At 43.1% G+C, this 16,105-nt stretch overlaps 1 long non-coding RNA gene across 2 annotated transcripts; it reads right to left on the reverse strand.

The window, feature by feature from the left end:
- Nucleotides 1-641: 641 nt before the first annotated feature.
- LOC120677302 lies at nucleotides 642-3,126 on the reverse strand. 2 transcript variants are annotated; one of them, XR_005676255.1, is made up of 3 exons: nucleotides 2,156-3,126; nucleotides 1,155-2,067; nucleotides 642-1,020 (listed from the first exon to the last, which is right to left on the reverse strand). It is a non-coding gene; the product is annotated as an uncharacterized LOC120677302 (long non-coding RNA). The 2 variants fall into 2 exon arrangements; XR_005676254.1 differs by having other exon boundaries at nucleotides 1,155-3,126.
- Nucleotides 3,127-16,105: the final 12,979 nt, after the last annotated feature.

Below are 16,105 nucleotides of genomic sequence, written 5' to 3' on the forward strand. Positions count from 1 at the left end.
CGACCACCAAAACCGAGGACTCCATGAGCTTGCACAAGGAACCGCAAAAGGAAATAGGCACATGGATTCCTTGGTGGACAATTGCTCTCCGCTTACTCCATGGAATATAGGTGGATCCTGGGGACGACATGGTGTTGAGCTGTGTGGTGCTTCTGGTGTGCAGTTCTATGGTTCCATGAGCTGCCTGGTGGCCTTATTTATGGACCCAGTTGGAAGGTCCATGGGCTATGTCCATGCACGTCCAGAAAAGAATACAGTGAGTTATCATATCAATGGCCGGCGTGCGAGCTCCACAGTGCAGTACGGCGAAGGCCTGCAGTGGGCTACTCGTCCTAGTGGCACTGCAATGTGCTATCCCATCTACCGTAGCACCTCACGGGCGAAATAGGTGTGCTGGCACTGCACAGTCCTATACATAGCCTGCACCGGCCTATTTGAGAATGGCATTGCACAGTTGAAAGCTGTGACCTTTGTCCTGGACATGTCCCATCAGTCAGAAATGGTTGGGTTCAAGTATTGAATGAATAACTCGCAGCTTTTAAAGCAACATACACTGAATGATTCCCCGGTATTCAAACAACATTAAACATACTAGAACATCAGGCGCGCGTTGCGCGCCCTACCAATGACCATCATAGTATAGATGAATGTAGATTTCAATAGAGATTAAAATATGCATAATCCTTTATAAGTTCTGTTATACAACAACATAGACCAACTGCAACAGCAACAAGAGAAGCCAATTCCTGGAATCAACGTTACAATTGGACTTCAAACTGAACACGTTAATTTGCTCATAGAACAGAAGAATACATTATTCTAGAATTCCTAATCAGTGACGTCTCAAGAGTAAAATGCTCTGATTTTGATTACACTATGCATGCTAGTCATCAAATATATCACTGTCAGATAAAAACCACTCCCCTAATTCCTGTCTGTGCATGCCAATCTGGAATTTTATACCAGCAAATTGCTTCAGGTTTGTACTGCACTTTAGGGTAGCAGAAATCCATGAGATTGCTGCATAATGAAGATGCCACAGAAAAAGCAAACCATGTAACCCATTGAGAAGTTACAACTGAAACACAATTTCAAATAGTGCTACAGGTCTATACAAATGTATCGTCATCCAAATAAAAAGGTCTTATTCTTACCTTGTCTTGGCAGCCGACATCCCAAATAGTGAAGCTAATGCTCTTGAATTGTTGAGGAAAAGAAGCCCGTGAAGCTTCCAAGTCACTGAGATCAGATTATCTAACAGTCAAACTTGGGATCATTAAATCATCATTATCTGTGACATGTGACAGCATGTGACAATATATTTCCTAGTAAACAATCTAACATTCAGTCTTAAGACGAGAATAAATTGACAAACAAGTTCCTGCTATTGTCTGAAATGTGATCAAATGGGATAACTAAGGTACAGACACACATTACCAAAAAATACTAATATTTGGATGAGGATCTTATGTTGACACCAAAATTATAGTGATCAGAAGCATCCTCTAGGGCCCTTGTGGCTACCTCAGACACATGCACCCATATTTGGATGAGGCATACAGAAAATAGCAAAAAGGATCTCTAAAAAATTATGAGGACAAGCTCATTGAACATAGGTGCCCATTGTAGAGGCGCTTGAAACTTCAAGAAATACTGCAAGTCTTGAAGATCAGGTTTATCTGGGAGAACAAACCGTAGAATAACCTAATCAGCTAAATAGCTTCCAAACCAAGATGTTTCAATTAAAAGACAGTTAACAAAGTAAACAGCATGTAACATAGTTCTATGAAAAAGATTTATTTTCAGACTTACAACGAAGATATAAATTAATGGCATGGCTGAGGTAACCACTACCAGGAATACCAGTAAGAAGAGAAGTGATAGGGGCAAATTTGAACATAATAGCATCAGGTTTCCTTGGCACTTATGTCTCGATCTCGATATCATGAGGCAGCAAATTGACAATAAGTTATAAGAAATACTTACATCCTTGGTTGATGTTTCAGAGTAGGTAGAAAGGTGCAGGTTATTAGGTTGCTGCACTATCCTGACAGAAACATCACGCAACTGTATTGAAATGAATCAGATTAGCTTTTCTTTCTTTTCCAGTACACAAGAACACATCAACATGGACTCGAGGTAGAAGCATTTGTACCTTGCTCTTTGTTTTGTGATATATTGGGAAATGGATCTTCCCATCAGGAAAAAAAATCACTAAGATCCGCCACATGCAGATTTAAATCAGCAGTTGAATAAAGAATGATATCGTTTAACACATATAACATCCTGAGCTCGGATTGCCATTTCAACAATTATATGTGTCCCATAAGTTTTGATAAACCTGATGTTCACTTATAGCAGCTATGATAAAATTGTCGCATTTGAAAATAGTACAATAACCATGAGCTGACCAAGAATATTGCACTGTTTTGAAGCTTTTCTCAAGTCAGGCCTATAATAGTTTCTTCCCACTGTAGGCATATGTAAATGAGCTTCTAAAACAAAATGGGCAGATCATGATCACCTTTATCTGATGCATACAAATGAACAGAATAAAACAAATCCATCATCTATATGTGAGAGGTACAAAGAACTGTCAAATTTTAGACTGCAAAGAAATGGGAGCCCCCTATATATTAACAATGTTCATTCGGTAGTACTTTTTTCTAGTGTACTTTTTATTGACAAATAAACATTAAAATTATCATGTTAGTTAGGCTAGACACTTTCTTGTGTACTTTTTTTTGCATCTTGAGAATTGCAAAAGGTAAATAAATCACCAACTGAACATAAAGAATATACACTATGATTCTTAAAGAACGAACATAAACAATATATGATTCTTAAGAACAGAGAATCCTCATAATATATCCATGTGGCACAAGTGAATATTTTTTTAATTTAAATGTTCCATTAGGATAGCATGAGTGCGGCATTCTGAAATTGGTTTGCAGTTACCTGAAGAAATATCCTCTGCACCTCAATGTTTGAAATAATGCAAGGCAATTAAAACAAGAAGTAAACATAACCAAAATTGTTTGTATTTCTATAATTCTTTCTGTTGCACTAATCTGTCCACATCCCTATAATCTATTACTGACGTACACCACTGGAACAAACAGATTACGAGATAATTGGCGAGGGGGTGTCAACTGCAGCTGCCTATATGGGGACTGCACGATCTCTTGCCCGCCATTGGCCAGCAGCTTCGCTTGGCCGTCAAGAAGCAGCAACTCAAGGCCGCCATGCCAAGTGAAGGCCACTGTAGACCATAGCCATGGAGAGTGTTGTACTCGTCTGTCCTTTGGCACTGGTGCCTACGCGAGGTTGCTTGCGCGTGAGCTTGCGTAGGAGGCGTCGGGGCCGGCGGGGGTAGGATCCAGCCATCCAGGAGCGCCGCTACAGTCGGAACCATGGGGACCGGAGAGGATGTGTTGGGCCCTGGAGCGAGCGAGCACAGGGCCATAGCCCCGGGGACACCACAAAGGAGGACTGGAGGCAGATCCAAGACATGAGCGGCTCCTCGACCTCCTCCACGCAGCTGATGTCGTCTTAGATATGCGGGCGGCGCTTCAGCGCGAGTACCACACGGAGGGACGCACTCTCGTCGGGGTTGTAGAGGTGGACGCGGAGCCCGGCGGTGGCCGCGCGGCTCCCGGGCTACCAGGCCATCGCGGAAGTCGCCAAGATCGCCTCCTCTCCCTCCGAGCTGGAGCGGGCGGCGGCGGCGGAGAGCAGGAGGAGCGCCGGCGAGGAGGGGCGTTGGAGGCAGGGGAGAGGGAGAAGGGTAGGGGAAGGGATGGGAGGAGGAGGAGGCTGGGAAGGAGGGAGAGAGAGGGCGGCGGCGGGGAGCAGGAGCGGGAGGGAGAGGGTGCCTAGGCGGAGGGTTCGGGACTGCATGAGGGGGTAAACAAAAAGGTACCTCGAGGGGATTTTCACAAACACGGCAGTACTATCGTTTATTGCTTCTTTTGGTGAAAATAAATTAGTTTGAGGGCTTTCGTGGAAACTTTACGAACATTGTTACTGTACAGTTCGGGTGGGCTGGGTTTAGCTGTGATTTTTAGTAAATCAAAGGATGTTTTTGCAAAATTACCAAAGCAAGCGCTGAGCGACACGTGTGCCCATTTGCCCATGGGATGCGGAGAGGAGGGCAAACAGGAGCAGGTTTTAATAAACCTGATGAAGACAATACACAAACGTATAGAAACCTACCATGAGCTTTGTGTTGTGCCGCATGTCTACCTCTATGATACTTCAAGCGGCATACAGACACCACGCACCTGAAACTTTAACAAATTTTGCAGTGGCATGTGGGGCACCTTGCTATCATAAACAAGGTCTGTTTCTAAACCTAACATGCCTTAGGGAATTTAGATAGATAGATTTTAAAAAGAATATAATAAAGGTTACACTTAATAGTGTGGCCACCTAGCATATTGTGTGGCACCTTCACCATAGTAACCTCCCATTGTTGGTGGTGGTGGCGGCGGGTCCCCCTCCTTCTTGTGACAAGGACTGTTGCAGTATGGATCACTGCAGATTGTCTCCTGTGAAATGGCAACATTGCTGTTGTCATCATCTTCCGTGCCGTTGTCACCGATATTCATTTCTAGATCGAAGATACGATTCTGCATGTACTTAATGTATTCCTGATGCGGATGAATAGGAGCAGGATCCACCCACCTAACGAACCCGCATTTGTTCGGATCTTCGGAAGATTGAAACATGTATCTGGGGTAAGAAATAGGAATGAAGTGGGACACGTGTAACAAATGAAGATTAGTTAAAGTTACCCATGCTCGCGGGCATTTGAAGAAACGACGGCCTCCATCCTCCCCCGTGGTCATCATCTGCACTAAACAGTCCTCACCATGCAAACATTTTGGCCAATCCTCTTTGCGGTTATCATTTCCTCTCAAAGGTTTTGTGGTAGAGAAGACACTTTTGCTCTCTACTGGAAACTTAAACACTGGTTCTGAATAAATATCAGGACCAAGAGGACCCTCCCACACAATCGTTGGTCCCTTTCATACCCCCTTTCCTCTCCTAGCCTTAAAATCCTTTCCACTGGACGACTCCCCCAGACATTACTACTCAAGCGAGGCGGTGCTACCGAAGTGAGTATCAATGCATCTGCCACTGGGGATATATATAGACGGAGATTGGTTTACTTGGCATGATGCGGAGGTGTAAACTCAGCAGAGGAGGTCATGGCACTGCGACCTCGGCTTAACGAGTACCCGTCATAGTGCTAGAGCACCAGGCATAGTGGTCCTAGTGCCAGTGCACTGTCCTATCCCATTGATCGTAGGCTCGCACAGACCTATTAGTCTGTACTGCCACTGCACCGTCCTACTCTGCACCGACACATCCCATCACCCAAAGCATTGCACTAGCCTACTCGTGATAATGGCACATCACCAACACATCCCATCGCCCAAAGCCCTGCACCGGCCTACTCGTACATAGCCCTGCACCGGCCTACACTTCATAGTATGTACAATAATACAGGTAGTAGTACCGAAGATCATGGCTATGAGTATAGTACAATATGAGTCCTACATTTATGCTTGGCCCCTACCATGGCCCTGACGGTCCACTCGACCCCTCTTCGGCTTTCGTGCCGAAGCGGGTGCCCTAGGCCTGTCGTAGTCTGCTGGCGAGAAGCGGACTGTAGGGCGAACCTCGCATCTATGTGGCACGTCAGCAAGCACTGCATCCTCCTCCACGATCTCTTGTGTGGCTTGTGTCGTCTGTGGGTAAGTAAACAACTGAGACAAGTCCATCTCTTGCTGCGTACCACCGTAAGAAGACCCAGAACCATTGTGCCTTTCATCGTAGTGTACTGGAGCTGCATATATGAAAAGCCATCCAACGTCACAACAAGTTAATTGTCACTAGTTAGAAACATTAGGTATGCACAATAAAGCTGCAAGTACGGACCTGGACCTGGAGCTGGAGCTAGTGCTGTGGTAAACCCAACATAGCCTGTAGACGGGAATGCCGTAGAAGGTCCATGCGGGGTAGACATGCTGGGCTTCTAATATGTAGATGGACCCGCTGTGTCTGCAACTGTTGTACATGGCAACTGGACTGGCGTACCTCTAGCTTCAGTACTCGTAGCTGGCCGTGGAGGCCTGTCCCTCATAACTGCAGTACTCCAACTTGGGCAAGCAATGCTAGCACATGTGAGCTAGGAACATGTAAAAGCTTTGGCTTATTACATGTGCATTCCGCCCATCCATTGAAGTGGCGTCCAAGGTTTACTTCATGAGTCACAAGGGTTGTCTCCATTCCGACTCCTCCTTTTGCTCTCACAGTTATCTGAAAATGGTTCTCATGCGTACCCATTGCAAGTACTGTATGTTGAGATTCCTTTTGCACAACTTTGTCTAACCATGTTTACATTTTGTTGCAATACGGTGTTTGCATTGTTGCGCTATGAAGAACTGCCGCTACTTGACGCTTTTGATAGTACTTTATGATGCCAAACAACATGCCTTCTATGATTCCGATTAGAGGCAGACCACGCAAATTTGTTTTGCAGTCTTCAGATGCTCCAGAAAACTGTGGGTTTACCAGGTGGGTCGATCCTGCACCAATTGATTCAGTTCAGGAGTTCATCGAGTACCTCCAGATAAAGATCTTTGATCTGGAGTGCAAGGCGAACCATTACGAGGAAGTGAGCGAGGGTAACAAAGACGACGAAGATGATGATACCAGCAATGCTGCCGCTTCACAAGATGAACCATGCACTATTCCTTACTACAACTGCCCTTGTCACAAGAAGAAGGGCCCTGCCCCTCCGGCACCACCGCCTGCACCACCTGCAATGGGTGGATACTGCGGAGAAGGCTCAACGCAGTTTGCTATGTGGGGGTATGGCTATTAGGACTACCTAGTGCTAGTGACATGCTGCATCGTTGTATTTGTTGTGTTTTTTTAAATTACCTAAGGCATGTTAGCTTAGATCAGAATCTGTTTACCGTAGTTGCAACGGGTTCTGTCATGCCACTGCATGTCTGCTGTGTGTTTCATTAACATTGTATTATGATGTAATTCCTATGGTTTACATTGTGACGATTCGGCCGGTGCCGTGTAGTGTTCCGGGCGATGGGATGTGTCAGGGCAGTGCAATAATCATGAGTAGGTCGATGCAGTGACAGTACGACGATTAGATTAGTGCGATAGTACGCTCGATGGGACACCAGTGAGCGCTGTGGAGCGTGGAAGTGCTGAGGTCATGAGCAGTGAGGCGTCATGTCGTTGTTTAAAGTGGGATGAGTGAGCGGTGTTGAGCGTGCGAGGGTAGAAGTCAGGAACGAGAGGTCGTGTCTGTGTTTAAAGTGGTAGCAGTGAGCGTTGTGGAGCGTGCGAGTACTGATGGTACGAGCAGTGAGAGATCATGTTGTTGTTTAAAGTGGAATGAGTGCGCGCTGTGGAGCGTGCGAGTGTAGAAACGTGGACGACTGTGGAGATGTGAGAGGTAATATCTATGTTCAAAGTGCTTGGACGATGCAGGCAGCCCTGCGTGTATAAAAGAGCACCTTGTGGTTGCCGAGAGCACAGACTTGCAATTTAGGTTCCACTTTTTTTAATTAGCCCAAACAAACAGCTATGAGCTCCTCATTCTCCCGGGCAGCTTTCCGTCGGGAAATAGAGGCTAATTTAGGACCCTCTCCTAACGATCCCAATAGATGTATTACAGATTGCAAGGTATGGCCAAAAGGTGTAGAGCCACCCGATTGCTATTGCCAAATACGTTGTGTTCCGAACATATCTCGTGATTACGAGACTTTTGGCCAGAGGTATTGGTGTTGCAAGAATATCGAGGAAGTCCAAAAAAGAGGTGCAACATCACAGGTATAGATTAATTTGTAAATATGCTTTTCTTATTTTTATTAATTTTGAATCGTTTCTTGTTTGCAAAAGTATGCTGGTGATGACACGCATACTCATTGGTGTCATTTCCATGAGTGGATTGACACGTGGATCACTCATCGTGATCAGTGTTGACGTTCACTAACGCCCCCGATTTGTATACCGCAAGCGCACGGTTCGTGGTAGCTTTTCCCTTAGAGTATTCCCCCAAGGTTTATCAATCCGTGGATCGACAATGAACTTACTAGGGTTTTCCATCTAATCTAACGGATCTATCCTAACATGAAGCATTAATTGCATATAAAAGGTGAACCTTTGATAGATATGAGTGATGTACGAAGGTTGATCTCATCCATGAATATCGGTAAGGATAAAGCATGACCGAAGGCATGACTAAACCTATCACATGCATTCTAGTTGTAGTTCTAGCTAAACGAGTAAGATCAACATGCATCTCATCCAAAGCCTCTTTAAATCAAAACCTCCAATCTGATCCCTCGATACCCAACCTACTATGTGGAGACGGCCTGTCACGACGCCCCCCTTTTCAACGGGATACCCTGAAGCAAGTCGAACCCCCTTTGGGTAGATCCGGTATGAACTCCTAGCCACCATAGCTACAAGAACACCCCATGCAATCTATCTCGAGAATAGATCTAGGAATAAGCGCACCCAAAGCAAGAACGAAATCGAAAGAGGAGAGACATGATCGCTAAATAGATCGGATGACACGAAGACATTACTCACATAATAGATTCATTTGGATCGCCACCACCGCGTATACACCATTGACGACTCCAACTAGCTCATGAACTCCACCATGACACAACCACGCAGGGAGGCCATGGCGGCTAGGGATGGCCTAAGCCATCTCCTAGACAACTTCGAAGACTTGCGGCGGCCGTCGTCTCCCTCCGGTCTTGGCCCTAGGTTTTCGTCGAGTTCTGGTTGGATGGATGCTTCGAGTTGAATAAGGTGCGAACTATTTATAAGCCGAGGAAGCCACCGGTCGAAGGGGAAGGCAAACCGCCTCAGAAAAGGGCTGGGCCGGCCGGCCCCATGGGCCTAGGCCGGCCGGCCTACCCCTTTTCGGGCTCGCCTTGGTCTCATCTTTGGCGTGTAGACTCCTCGCATCTTCTAGAGTTCCTGTCCTTCACGATTGCACCCCTTTGGACGTTGTTATCTTGGAGATATCTTCGAGGAAAGGATAGGATAGGGAATCCTTCCTTAAATCTTCATTTGCTTTGCTTAATCCCGAAGTATCTTGATCTCATCTTCGTGGGCTCGGTCCTTTGGGCTCTCTTGGAGGATGGATGTGCATGAATGTGCTTCGAATCAACATGGGCTTTGGTCCTTCCTTTGGGATTTGGCCTTCGTCTTTCTCCGTGTTAGCGCTCGATCACGGGCCTCGTCATTTCATGCTCCAAAATAGGCCAAAAACCTGCAAAAACGAAGTTCCTCCAAAATATATGTGCATATGTGAAAATGACCAATAATTAGGCCGGGGTTAGGACGGTTAGTGATTTTGATATTGAATTCATGCCATTATCAAGGATAACAAGGGATAAAATGGGTACTTAAGGAGCGCCAACATTCCCCCCATGCTTAAACCTTGCTCGTCCTCGAGTAAGTCCAGGAGCTTTGCTTATAAAGAAATCAGCGTTGCCCCTCAATGTCCTCTCTGCACTTAGTCATACATAACAAGACATATTGCTCTCTCAAGTATTTAGCATTTAAGTTCATGTTGTGACCGGCTACTTTTTCATTATGGAAGATAGACTAGCAATTAAAGAACAAGCCACAATAATAAATAAATGCAATGCTCTCAAACTTAAGCGAACTTCAAACCTTTACCTTGTTTCATCGTGAAGAGTTTTCAAAAGAATGCATATCAAACATAAGTGAGGTTCTCTTGCAAAAGATCATGGAAATACTCATCTCATCAAGTCGCTCAAGCCTACATTAGATTGTTTTCAACCTATTCTACTCATATATAAAAGTGGAATGCTTATGTGGAGCTTGGTAGGTAAAAACAATCCTAGCAAAACATTATACTTGAAATATTATCAAACTAAGAGAGAGATCTAATGGGATTACCGAGACTAGTCAAAATGGCCATTGGAAAATAATGTTGGAGAGGGAGAAAGATGAAACACACACATTTAGATAGGTGGACATGTGCAAGTGGCAAATGGATGATCCCGAGACACAAATGAAGTTCTCGTTATCGGATTGCACATGGTTGGAAGATTTGAGTATGGAATAATTCTTCAAAGTAACTTGGAAAATTAATGAAACCAAAAAGAACTAAGGAGCATTTTATTCTTCTCTTTTTTTTTCTTTTCTCCCTTTTTTTCATTTTTCATTTTTTTTCTTTCTTTTTGCTCCTTAGAACTTTTGATAACACAGAATACTTACCCAGCCATCCCCCCATGCTTGAACGAATGCTCGTCCTCGAGTATGAATAGTGGGAGAACCAACTAGCTAGGGTAAGTATCTCAAATTCACCTTCTTCGTAAAACCGCTTGAAGGTGTGTTCCAGGATCAAAACCTTTCCCTCCCGCATACTGTCACTACACGAGGATAATCGGTAACGAACAACAAGAACACGATAGTTGATGTACTCTAGGTAAATCATGCAAGAGCAAAGCAAACCCAAAGCCAAGTCGCGATTCTATTAGGCATCAAAGTATCTCCGGGGAGCCTTGTCTCCCAAAACTTTTCTTTATATGGTGCCCTTGATTCTTTTGATTCCGTCGAAATGATAATCCATACTCAAATTGGGTTGTGGTCAAGGAGGTAATCACAAAAAGATATTTTTGGTTTAGGGTGCATATCCAGCGAGGTTTGCAAAATTCCCGAAGTGGAAACTCACAATGCATGGATAGATAGGCTAGCAAAAAGAAGGTTCCGAAAAAAACGGAATGACCAGCTTCTTAGTCTCATACCAAAGAAATCAATCTTAATCCAACTCATCAAAATATAAGTTTGCAATCTAAAGGTTTCATCATGAAAGAATGTGTATGTATAGGCTTTGGTAGGTAGAACTTTGCAAGAGATTCACAAATGTAGATAGCATAGGAATTAAGTTTTCAAATTAAACAACACAAAGTGTAAGGTCATCGGTAGACTTAAATCAAAGAGCAACATAGAATATGTGGGTTTAGAATTTAGTCATTTAACCTCCACAAATAAAAGAGCCGGTATTTAATCATTTTAATTCCATTTAATTGAGAGCAAATGGTCAAGTCATATACAACATAGCGTAGGTAAAACAAAGCAGCAACTTTCATCATTTTTCCATAAGCATAAGGCATTGCCAAAATGTATCATTGTGGTGAGCACAAAGTGATGGTGATCCTACACTTATTGAAAATAAAAACAAAACTAGGTTGTCCTCCTAGAAGCCATGTGATAGGTTGAGAGATATATACAAAGGTTGCATCTATGGTTGAAGGCTTATATGTACAAGCATTTAGAAAAAGAGAGAGTTGAGGAAGAATTACTGTCCTTCTCGATGCTCGTAATGAAGTGTAGCGCGGCCTCCCCCATACTTAAGCATTGTGCTAAGCATGGAAGAAGAATCATAAGCATCTTGTGGCAACCGTGATTATCTTACTCCATGAGATCTTTCTTCCTTGTCCACGAAATCCTCCCCCATGCTTAGCATGATGCTAGGCGTGGAAGGAGAAGATGGACCATCTTGAAATTCTTGAAGTCCTTCCCTCATGTGTATGAATATCATCTTCCATGTGTCTTCACCTTTGTTGCCTCAATTTCCTTCAACTTCTTCTTGTACTAAGTCATGGTCCCAATCATTGTTTCACGTCATCGTCGACACCTTCAATTCCTTGTTGTCTCATTGCTGCCGCATCTTCACGAATTTTTCTTTCAATTTCCAGAACAGAACCTATGCTAAAACATTGCTCCATTACGAAGTGCACGAATTTTTCTTTCCAACGAGTCCTTATTCGCCCAAAATTGATTCCGAACAAGAGAGTTATGTTCATTTTATCCAAGCGCTGCAATCTGTCCCGACGAATTTCAGAACGCGCAACGTCCAATGTTCTTGCCATATCTCCTTGTACGGGTCTTCAAATTCATTGATCTCGAATGCGTTGGAATGGGAATTTGATGGAGCTTCTGAATATCAACTTTTTGCTTCTTGTATAGCTCTGAACATGTTCTCAAATTGATGAAAACAGCTGCGTCCTTCTCGGGTTTCGACGATGTTGATGATCTTGATTGAAATTCTTTTGGTCTTGAACTCATGGGAGCGCTTCTTCATGCCTGCAAAACACTTTAAACACACACTACCCCCGGGGTGACGGTCGGGAGTAGAAACAAATGCCAACAAACCTACCATTCCTAAGATCTCAATTTGTGGCAAAGTTAGCTTAGCGAAACTAGTGAGTGTACGTGTGTGCTAGTGTAAATGCAAATGAGAGGAAGGTATATAAACAAAGACAATATTTACACCTAGTTCTAAACACCATGTCTATCCCAAGATCAATAGGCCTTCATAGCACAAGAAAAAAAAGCGCATTGCAAAGCTTATAAACCAACCAAATGCAACCTCATAGCTTGGTAACTAAATGATGATGGTCTTCAATTATGTCTAAACACCATGTTTACACAAGATTGCAAAAAGGAAAATGCTCACGTGAAGCATTAACATGGATATGAAAGCTTTCATCAATAAAGTTGAGACCAAGCTAGCAAAATGAGTGCATGAACAATGGAATGGACGCAAAGTGCAAATGCAAAGTTAGTAAAAACAAGTGTTAGCAAGGTTAAAAGGACCTTTCGATGTTGTCCGCAACTAGCTTATTCAAAAACAATTGCTAAGAGTGACAGAAAACCTTCGCGGCACTTCATAAGAAGTGAGGCTTTTGTCAATGAAAAAGTTATTTATCGAAAAAGGATCAAGCAACCGAGCTAACAAGGTTTTAGAAGTAGGTTTATGGGTTTCCTATATTTTTGGCTTAAAACTAAAATTTTGAAGAGAGAGAGTTGGGTATAGAAATTCTATCTAAGGTGGTTTCAAAAAAAACTAGAGAGAAACAAGAGTTAGATTTTTTTTTGAATGAAAAACATACCCTATGGTTTTGGGATTGCTCTATGAGTGGTTTTCCTAAGGGTTTTAGGATCTCAAAAACGAGGCTAGTCAATGTTTTTTAGAAAAAGTTTTTTTAAAATGCAACATGCAATGCAATGCAAGGGTGAGACGAACAACATGGTATGCAATGCAACACGGGGTGAGTGAATAAAATGATATGACATGATGAGGTGGTTTAAAACAAAACAAAAAGTTAGCCTAAGTTAACTAGCCACAAGTTTAGAATCAAAGGGTGGTGCAATGCTTCATAAATCTCTCTAAAAAGACACAAATAAAAAGACTCTAAACACTAATAGGCACACAAAAAGGTCTACAAGTTTCCCAAGATCAAATAACAAAGTGCTCCCTCAATAACATTTAGAATGAACAACATGAAGTTGTGGTTTTTGTTAGAGCAATGGTACAATGTTACTTGATATTCCGATTAAAGAGTGCAATGTAGACGGTCATATTAATATATAAAATAAAAGATCGGGTTGCCTCCCGCAAAGCGCTTCATTTAGAGTCATAGAGCTCGACTTTCTTACATACCTTCTCATTGATGCGAAGCCATGGTCCTTCATGCAAGAGGTGAAGGTGTTCCATGCAGCTCTTATTCCACTTCCCATGTTGGACATGATCAATCACGCTTAATGGAAAACTTGCCCAATCGTCTCTCACATCATCGTCACCTCCTTCTTTGTTGTCCTTCGTCGCTACCTTTCTTTTCATGAATTTTCCTCTCTATCCAGATTGGGAGTTGCACCAACCAATTGATCCAATGCAAGGTGCACGAAATCTTCTTTCCAACAAGTCTTCATTTACCCAAAACGCATTCCAATTGAGGGAGTTATGCCCCTTTTTCCCCGTTACTGCAATCTGCCTCGTGCTGATTTCAGCACGTGCATCTCCGATGTTTGAGACATACCTCCTCCCGTGGGTTTTCAATTGTATCGATCATGGATGTGTTGAACCGAGGACTTGATGGAGATCCTGAATATTCAACTTTCTTGCATTGTAAACCTCTTGACTTGTGCACAAAATTGATGAGGCTTAGCGACCTCCGTTCTTGAAACTTGAAGATGTTGATGATGGTGTTCAAAATTTTGGGCACAGTTTCCCTCCTCATCATTTGAGTTTCATGTCCTGCATGGTTAGTGAAATTCGGGGCTTCTCCCGACATGTGCTCTTTTAGGGTCATGAGCTTGACCAAGCGCAAAGCAAGATCGAGATTTGCAATTATTTGTAAACACATGCAACATAATCACATCCTCAATTAAATTTCATCAACAAGACATGGTGTAATTAAATGCAGCATGTGTTTCTTGCATAGCGCGGAGCTCATTATTAGGCAGAGGTTCTTTAAGCATGAAATCAACATTCTCAAGAAACTCTAGCCTATCATCATGAAAAGAACAAGGCATAGAATTTAAACTTTCATTCCGACTATCGGTTCGAGCATGAGATTTTTAAAGATTATCAACAAAACCAATAGAAGCTTGAGAATTCACTGTATACCTTAGCCTCGGAGCTTTTTTATACTCATTGGAGTCATGGTGCTTTGTGCGAGATGTCATCTTGATGCACTCTTCGTGGTCCGTCGTGATTTGCTTCTCACGTCTCCATGTGTTGAATGTTGCGCTCTTGTAATCCGTCGTGGTTTGTTTGCAACATCTTCATTTGTCTAAGGTCGACCGCTTGTGCCTTCATTTGCCAATGTCATTGGGGTTCTTCCTCTGCTCCAAGCCTCTGAATTTTATCATGTACGCTTGATGAAAACATCGCCCAAGCTCCTCTTCATTGTTGTCATCGTCATCTTTTCTATCTTGTTCTCATCGCGTTGCTCCTGCCTCTTCTTTCCAACGAGTGGTCACTCGCTTTAAATGGAGTCCAAACGAGAGAGTTATGACCGTTTTACTTTAGCGTTGCGTGCTGTCCAGAAAATTTCAGAGTGCACGACTTTTGATGTTTTTGCCATAACTTCTTGTGGGAAACTTCGATTGACTTCATTCTTGATTCGTTGGAATCGGAACTTCGTGGAGCTTTTGAATATATAGAAATATACTGCAATTTTCTTCTGAGGTCGAGCAGAATATTGATGAGAATAGCATCTTCTTGTGAATTCATCCGAAGATGTCAATGATCTCAATCATGTGGTCTTTGGAGCGTCTTGTCGTGCGTCCTTGGCTTCAAGGTCATCACCATTGATTTACCAGCACATAGCATGGCTTCAATGATGTGTCTTCTCCATGATTCTTGCTTTACCCAAGGTATCGGGATTAGTGGAGGCTCCCGTGCTTTGTGTTGATGATCTGAGCGGTTTTCTTCCGTGATAGCATCACTCGACTAGAAGTATATCGAGCATCCCACTGGAGAAGATAGGTGGTGTCATGATTCTTCTAATCTTGTTGCCTCCAGCTTTGGTCAACTTCAAATCATCATCTTTTGTGCACTCCGCCTTCCAATCATCCTTTGACATCGTCATCACTTTCTCCGTTGTTTGCTGCTGCACCTTTCTTTGTTGAATTACTCCTTTGTCCAGTGCAGAACATGTACCAAACTCCAAGTTCATTGTGAGGTGTATCAAATCATGTTTCCAACAAGTGGTCATTTACCCAAATTGGATCTCGGATGAAAAAGTTATGCTTGTTTTACTCCGGCGCTATACTTCGTCCCGAGAGATTTCAGAATGCGCAGCGTTGAAAGATCTTTCCATAACTCTTCACACCGATCTCCAAAATTAACGATTTTTGATGCGTTGGAAAGAAGACTTGACGGAACTTCATAATAATCTATTATTTCCTCATGGCACATATCTGATCTTGGACGAAAAACACATCACAACAGCGACACTTCATAGATGATGATGAACCAATCGCACGATTTTCTTTTCGGACATGCTTCATACCTATTGCTTGAGCAAACAAATCTTCCCAAAAACATTAGTCTTTAAAATCAATTGACACGGTGGCATACCTTATTTATCATCTTTTGCTTTAGGGAGTGGGGACTCGATAGCGGATGCTGGGCCACTAACAAAAGTTAGCACCTACCACTAAAGAGCGAAACTTGATGTTATTCACATCTTGTCGAAGTGGATCTAGGGTTTTCGATGTTGATGTT

Source organism: Panicum virgatum, chromosome 6N (assembly GCF_016808335.1).
Source record: "Panicum virgatum strain AP13 chromosome 6N, P.virgatum_v5, whole genome shotgun sequence".
Lineage (NCBI taxonomy): Eukaryota > Viridiplantae > Streptophyta > Magnoliopsida > Poales > Poaceae > Panicum > Panicum virgatum.